The sequence below is a fragment of the Nomia melanderi genome, unplaced genomic scaffold, assembly GCF_051020985.1.
Source record: "Nomia melanderi isolate GNS246 unplaced genomic scaffold, iyNomMela1 scaffold0389, whole genome shotgun sequence".
NCBI lineage: Eukaryota > Metazoa > Arthropoda > Insecta > Hymenoptera > Halictidae > Nomia > Nomia melanderi.
In genome coordinates, this window is record NW_027475504.1 from 30,001 (window position 1) to 37,500 (window position 7,500).

A 7,500-nucleotide genomic window follows, 5' to 3' on the forward strand; every position below is an offset into this window, starting at 1 on the left:
AATCGAATTTCATAAAAATCGCTCAAAGGCAAAAAAAACAAAGTCTAGAGGAGAGTGCGTTCGAACACAACAATATTCATATTATAACGTATATAAATGATAAATATACCGCGACACGCGCGACTCCGTATCGTCGCGAAAAATCGTTCGCGAACGCGTCTTATGCGCCTCACCAGTGGTCTCTGCTGCGTCGCGTGTCTATATTCTCTTTTTACACTCTTCTCCTTCTTCTATCACATTTTACTCGATCGCGAAAAAGACTCTCGCTAGACGATCTCGCGCTCCGGTTAACTTTAACGCCCGTCCGAGAAGAATTTTCGGGGACTGGACGACCGAAGCGGATCTCGCGCGGTCTCGCGATCGACAGTGAAGAGAAGTGCAGAAGAGGAAAAGAAGACACGACAAACACACACCATGGGGCGACCGACGCGTTCGTTTCAACGCTTTCGCACAAAGTCGGCGGCGGTTATATATTTATATCATTATATTCCGGCGGACGGGACGCGACGTTCGAAAGCCTCGCCAAAGAGGAGCTCCTGCCTCTTCCTCTCTCTTTTCTACGAGAAAAGATAAACGTATTTTACGGGGATACGGAAACGTTACCACGTGGTGTCACACACGATCGTCCGTCTCTTCTCTATAGCAGAAACCGATAAAAATACACCTCCCGAAAGAGAGTATATGGTGATTCTTTTTATATATATATATTTCGAAATACAACTGAACGTGGCGGAAGCGCACGGTGGTGGTCCAGCGAGGACACGCGACGACGGGGAATAAGAACTATTCGACCCGTTACGAATACGCATGCTCGTCCCGCACGATTTTAACACACACCGTGTTTTTCTCCAGTCGTCAAAGCGTTCGTGCGTCGAATTCGAAAAATAAAAAAAAAAGAAAAACACCTTTTCTCTCTCTCGGGGTAAAAGAGTCGATGTGTATTGTGTATAAAGGTTCTGCGAGAAGTCTCGTTTTGACGTGTGTTCCGCCGATAACGACGATCCTCCGAAACGGGGATACAGAAACGTTACACCTCACAACACGATCTCCGTCTCTTCTCTATAGCAGAAACCGATAAAAATACACCTCCCGAAAGAGAGTATATGGTGATTCTTTTTATATATATATATTTCGAAATTCAACTGAACGTGGCGGAAGCGCACGGTGGTGGTCCAGCGAGGACACGCGACGACGGGGAATAAGAACTATTCGACCCGTTACGAATACGCATGCTCGTCCCGCACGATTTTAACACACACCGTGTTTTTCTCCAGTCGTCAAAGCGTTCGTGCGTCGAATTCGAAAAATAAAAAAAAGAAATACACCTTTTCTCTCTCTCTCGGGGTAAAAAGAGTCGATGTGTATTGTGTATAAAGGTTCTGCTGCGAGAAGTCTCGTTTTGCCGTGTGTTTCGGTAACGACGATCCTCCGAAACGTACATCTCATTCGTAAGAGAGGAAGAAAACAATCTCCCTGGGGCCAGTCGGTAATATACCGACATACGACGTGTCGTGCACATCCGTCTCACGCACGGTATACAAAATATGAATAAAACGTGTGTAGTCTCTCTCTCTCGACTTCTTAATATTTTCTTTCACCTCTGACGCATCATTTCAGGTGACGTCGGGAGCGCGGGAAAAAAAATTTTTCTAAACACACGAAACCGTTCATCTCACGAACAGCCGAAAAAGTTGTCGCTCAGATCCATATCGCAGTGGAGCGGTATCCGCGGGCGGTCGTAATTGAACGACGCACGACGCCGCGAACACTCACGCGAGTCCATACAAACGATTCCGATCGTTTTGCAACAACTAGAACGTACACTGTCCGTGAAATTCACAGAATTTTCGCGTGTCCGCGACAAACGCCGACGAGACACCCATCGTTCGCTCGTACGTAGCATCCTTCTCTTAACCCGACTCAGAGACGTTCTTTGCGCCCTTCGGTAAAAAAACGTTCGATCCGAAGAGGTGAACGACGGCGGGGATTTGACAGAGCTACGCAAGCAGTGTATGGTACGTAAACGACCCTCAGCCAGGCGTGGTCCAGGAATTGTATCCGTGGACCGCAATGTGCGTTCGAAATGTCGATGTTCATGTGTCCTGCAGTTCACACGTTGACGCGCAATTAGCTGCGTTCTTCATCGACCCACGAGCCAAGTGATCCACCGTTCAGGGTAATCGTATAAATTTTATATTTCACATATATAATTTTATTCTCACTTGTTCGACCTAATATCTCTCTTCTTTCAAAGAGAAGATAAAAGTTGATACCTGAATCTCCGACCAGCGCGCGAAGGAGATTCAGGCGTCGCCTTGGAGACGACACCGAAGCCTTTCGAGACGAAAAACGTTCAAGTAATATGTATATATTTCTCGACGTTCCGGGCGTATAGTGCATTCAAAAACCCGCGAAAGACGCAGAAGACTCGCACGCGTGGAAACGACGGGGATATATTTTGTATCCTACCCGATACTGAATCCATCGCGTGCAGTCGACCCTCGCGTTCTTCCGATCAGACGCATCTATTGTTGCGCGCATGTTTTCGCGTCGCATCGCGCGAAACGTTGCACGAATCGTACCGATCGATCGATTGAAAGCAAATAATGAAAAAAGACTTCACAGCTGGCTCTTTGCCGGTCATTCGTCCCATGTTATCTCTTGCCGCGAAATTGGCGCGCAAGAGTTGGGTGTCAGACGCGCGGCTTTAAAACGAGCTTCACGGCCGGTCCCTTCGTTACCGCTTTCGTTCTTTCTCTCGGAACGACCATGAACGAACACGACGAGCGACGCTACGGCATACACACGTCCACGGATTCGATTAAAAAAACAGACTTCACAGCTGGCTCTTTGCCGGTCATTCGTCCCATATTATCTCTTGCCGCGAAATTGGCGCGCAAGAGTTGGGTGTCAGACGCACGGCTTTAAAACGAGCTTCACGGCCGGTCCTCTCAATTCCGTGTACGGTACACGCAAGATGCGGGTTCCACTTCCAGACTACCCGGTCCCTTCTCTCTACGAGAATCGATAGTAGAAGAACGGCTCGAAAACGCGTCTCAGAGACTAGGGGAAAAGAAGCGGTATGCGAGCGAAACGAAAACGCATTATGGAAACGTCGCGAAACAATGTTCGACGGTTGCTCGGTTCCAATCGTGCGGCCGTTTCAATTTCTCGTGCGCTTCACCGTCCCTCCGTAACTCTGGCCGATCGCGTATACCGAAGAGCCGACACGCGCAAAAACCACAGGCATTGTATACTGTGTATATATATATATATATGTTACAGTCACAGCCTTCGCGCGTTTTACTCTCCGACGCGGGGTTTCCACGACGAAAGAGAGACAGTTTCGTGGCGGGTGACTCGGCCGAATCGCTACGACGGGTATTTCTATTATAGAACGAATCATCGCCACCCTTTACCAGTGCCCGACGAAGGAATCACAAGGTCATCTGGAGTTTACAATGCCAGCGACGGTAATTCCAACGAAGACCCGATAAGTCAACTCATCGTTCTATTTCTCCCCGTACAGAAAAGCGAATCGACGCTAATGCACCTCGCGCAAGCACGAACGTTCTCTTCGCGTGGATCGTCCCATCGTCCAAAGATGTAAAGACGCATTGGAGATCGTGGTCTCTGGCGGGCTCATTGCACGCCCCACTGCATATCTTTCCTCGAATCGAGAATGATTCGTCCACTAAGGCTGCGAAACTACGCGTCGAGGAAACTAGGGGAAAGAAGCGGGATGCGAGCGAAACGACAATACATTATGGAAACGTCGCGAAACAATGTTCGGCGGTTGCTCGTTTCCTCCTGCGGACGTTTCATTGCTCGGGCGCTTCACGTCCCTCCGTAACCTTCGCGCGATCGCGTGCCCCGGAGAGCCGGCAACCGGTGAACCACAGGCGTATAAACTATAGTCTTCTATAGCAAGCCTTCGGCGGTTACTCTCCGACGCGGGGATTCCACGACGAGAGAGAATTTCGTGGCGGGTGACATCGGTCGAAACGCTACGACGGGTATTTCTATTATAGAACGAATCATCGCCACCCTTTACCAGTGCCCGACGAAGGAATCACAAGGTCATCTGGAGTTTACAATGCCAGCGACGGTAATTCCAACGAAGACCCGATAAGTCAACTCATCGTTCTATTTCTCCCCGTACAGACAAGCGAATCAACGCTATCGCACCTCACGCATGCACGAACGTTCTCTTCGCGTGAATCGTCCCATCGTCGAAAGATATAGCCGCTTGGAGATCGTGGCCCATCAAGTTCTTCCGTAACTCCTGCGCGATCGCGTACCCCGGAGAGCAGGCAACCGGTGAACCACAGGCGTATAAACTATAGTCTTCTATAGCAAGCCTTCGCGTTTACTCTACGACGCGGGGATTCCACGACGAGAGAGATTTTCGTGGCGGGTGACACGGCCGAATCGCTACGACGGGTATTTCTATTATAGAACGAATCATCGCCACCCTTTACCAGTGCCCGACGAAGGAATCACAAGGTCATCTGGAGTTTACAATGCCAGCGACGGTAATTCCAACGAAGACCCGATAAGTCAACTCATCGTTCTATTTCTCCCCGTACAGAAAAGCGAATCGGCGCTATCGCACCTCACGCAAGCAGGAATGATCTCTTCGCGTGGATCGTCCCATCGTCGAAAGATGTAAGACGTACAGAAATCGTGGTCCATCACGATTATTCGTAACTCTCCGAGTCGCGTATCTGAGAGTAGGGCAAACGGAGAACCACAGGCATAAATAATACTATATATTTCTTATATAGTTAGCCTTCGCGTTTTACTCTCCGACATGGGGATTCCACGACGAGAGAGAGTTTCGTGGCGGGTGACTCGGCCGAATCGCTACGACGGGTATTTCTATTATAGAACGAATCATCGCCACCCTTTACCAGTGCCCGACGAAGGAATCACAAGGTCATCTGGAGTTTACAATGCCAGCGACGGTAATTCCAACGAAGACCCGATAAGTCAACTCATCGTTCTATTTCTCCCCGTACAGAAAAGCGAATCGACGCTATCGCACCTCGCGCGAGCACGTAACTACTCTTCGCGTGGATCGTCCCATCGTCGAAAGATGTAAGACGCACGGAAATCGTGGCCCATCAACGTTTTTTTGTAACTCTGCCGATCGCGTATCACAGAGCCGAGACGCACATACCACAGGCGTATAATACCGTTTTCTTTCGTATGGTAAGCCTTCGCGTTTACTCTTCGGCGCGGGGTTTCCACGTCGAGAGAGACTTTCGTGGCGGGTGACATCGGTCGAAACGCTACGACGGGTATTACTATTATAGAACGAATCATCGCCACCCTTTACCAGTGCCCGACGAAGGAATCACAAGGTCATCTGGAGTTTACAATGCCAGCGACGGTAATTCCAACGAAGACCCGATAAGTCAACTCAACGTTCTATTTCTCCCCGTACAGAAAAGCGAATCGACGCTGTTGCACCTCACGCAAGCACGAACGTTCTCTTCGCGTGGATCGTCCCATCGTCGAAAGATGTAAGACGCACGGAAATCGTGGCACATCACGTGTTTTCGGAACTCTGTCGACCGCGTATCTCAGAGACGACGCGCGCGAACCACTGGCATATACTATTATATATCGCGTTTTACCCTCCGACGCGGGGATTCCACGACGAGAGAGAGTTTCGTGAGCGGGTTGACTCGGAAGAAACGCTACGACGGGTATTTCTATTGTAGAACGCATCATCGCCACCCTTTACCAGTGCCCGACGAAGGAATCACAAGGTCATCTGGAGTTTACAATGCCAGCGACGGTAATTCCAACGAAGACCCGATAAGTCAACTCAACGTTCTATTTCTCCCCGTACAGAAAAGCGAATCGACGCAATCGCACCATACGCGTGCACGTAAACAACTCTTCGCGTGGATCGTCCCATCGTCGAGAGACGTAAGTTTTCATAGTATGAATTCGCGTTTTACTCTCCGACGCGGGGATTCCACGACGAGAGAGAGTTTCGTGAGCGGGTTGACTCGGAAGAAACGCTACGACGGGTATTTCTATTATAGAACGAATCATCGCCACCCTTTACCAGTGCCCGACGAAGGAATCACAAGGTCATCTGGAGTTTACAATGCCAGCGACGGTAATTCCAACGAAGACCCGATAAGTCAACTCAACGTTCTATTGCTCCCCGTACAGAAAAGCGAATCGACGCAATCGCACCATACGCGTGCACGTAACAACTCTTCGCGTGGATCGTCCCATCGTCGAGAGACGTAAGTTTCCATACTATGAATTCGCGTTTTACTCTCCGACGCGGGGATTCCACGACGAGAGAGAGTTTCGTGAGCGGGTTGACTCGGAAGAAACGCTACGACGGGTATTTCTATTATAGAACGAATCATCGCCACCCTTTACCAGTGCCCGACGAAGGAATCACAAGGTCATCTGGAGTTTACAATGCCAGCGACGGTAATTCCAACGAAGACCCGATAAGTCAACTCAACGTTCTATTCTCCCCGTACAGAAAAGCGAATCGACGCAATCGCACCATACGCGTGCACGTAACAACTCTTCGCGTGGGTCGTCCCATCGTCGAGAGACGTAAGTTTCATAGTAAGCCTTCGGCGTTTTACTCTCCGACGCGGGGATTCCACGACGAGAGAGAGAGTTTCGTGAGCGGGTTGACTCGGAAGAAACGCTACGACGGGTATTTCTATTATAGAACGCATCATCGCCACCCTTTACCAGTGCCCGACGAAGGAATCACAAGGTCATCTGGAGTTTACAATGCCAGCGACGGTAATTCCAACGAAGACCCGATAAGTCAACTCAACGTTCTATTTCTCCCCGTACAGAAAAGCGAATCGACGCAATCGCACCATACGCGTGCACGTAAACAACTCTTCGCGTGGATCGTCCCATCGTCGAGAGACGTAAGTTTTCATAGTATGAATTCGCGTTTTACTCTCCGACGCGGGGATTCCACGACGAGAGAGAGTTTCGTGAGCGGGTTGACTCGGAAGAAACGCTACGACGGGTATTTCTATTATAGAACGCATCATCGCCACCCTTTACCAGTGCCCGACGAAGGAATCACAAGGTCATCTGGAGTTTACAATGCCAGCGACGGTAATTCCAACGAAGACCCGATAAGTCAACTCAACGTTCTATTTCTCCCCGTACAGAAAAGCGAATCGACGCAATCGCACCATACGCGTGCACGTAAACAACTCTTCGCGTGGATCGTCCCATCGTCGAGAGACGTAAGTTTTCATAGTATGAATTCGCGTTTTACTCTCCGACGCGGGGATTCCACGACGAGAGAGAGTTTCGTGAGCGGGTTGACTCGGAAGAAACGCTACGACGGGTATTTCTATTATAGAACGCATCATCGCCACCCTTTACCAGTGCCCGACGAAGGAATCACAAGGTCATCTGGAGTTTACAATGCCAGCGACGGTAATTCCAACGAAGACCCGATAAGTCAACTCAACGTTCTATTAC

General features: G+C 49.6%; 1 non-coding gene across 1 annotated transcript; it reads right to left on the reverse strand.

Annotated features, from left to right (window-relative positions):
• Positions 1 to 2,024: 2,024 nt before the first annotated feature.
• On the reverse strand, positions 2,025 to 2,179 carry LOC143176145 (5.8S ribosomal RNA). The gene has a single exon (XR_013000735.1). It is a non-coding gene; the product is annotated as a 5.8S ribosomal RNA (ribosomal RNA).
• Between the last annotated feature and the right edge of the window lie 5,321 nt (positions 2,180 to 7,500).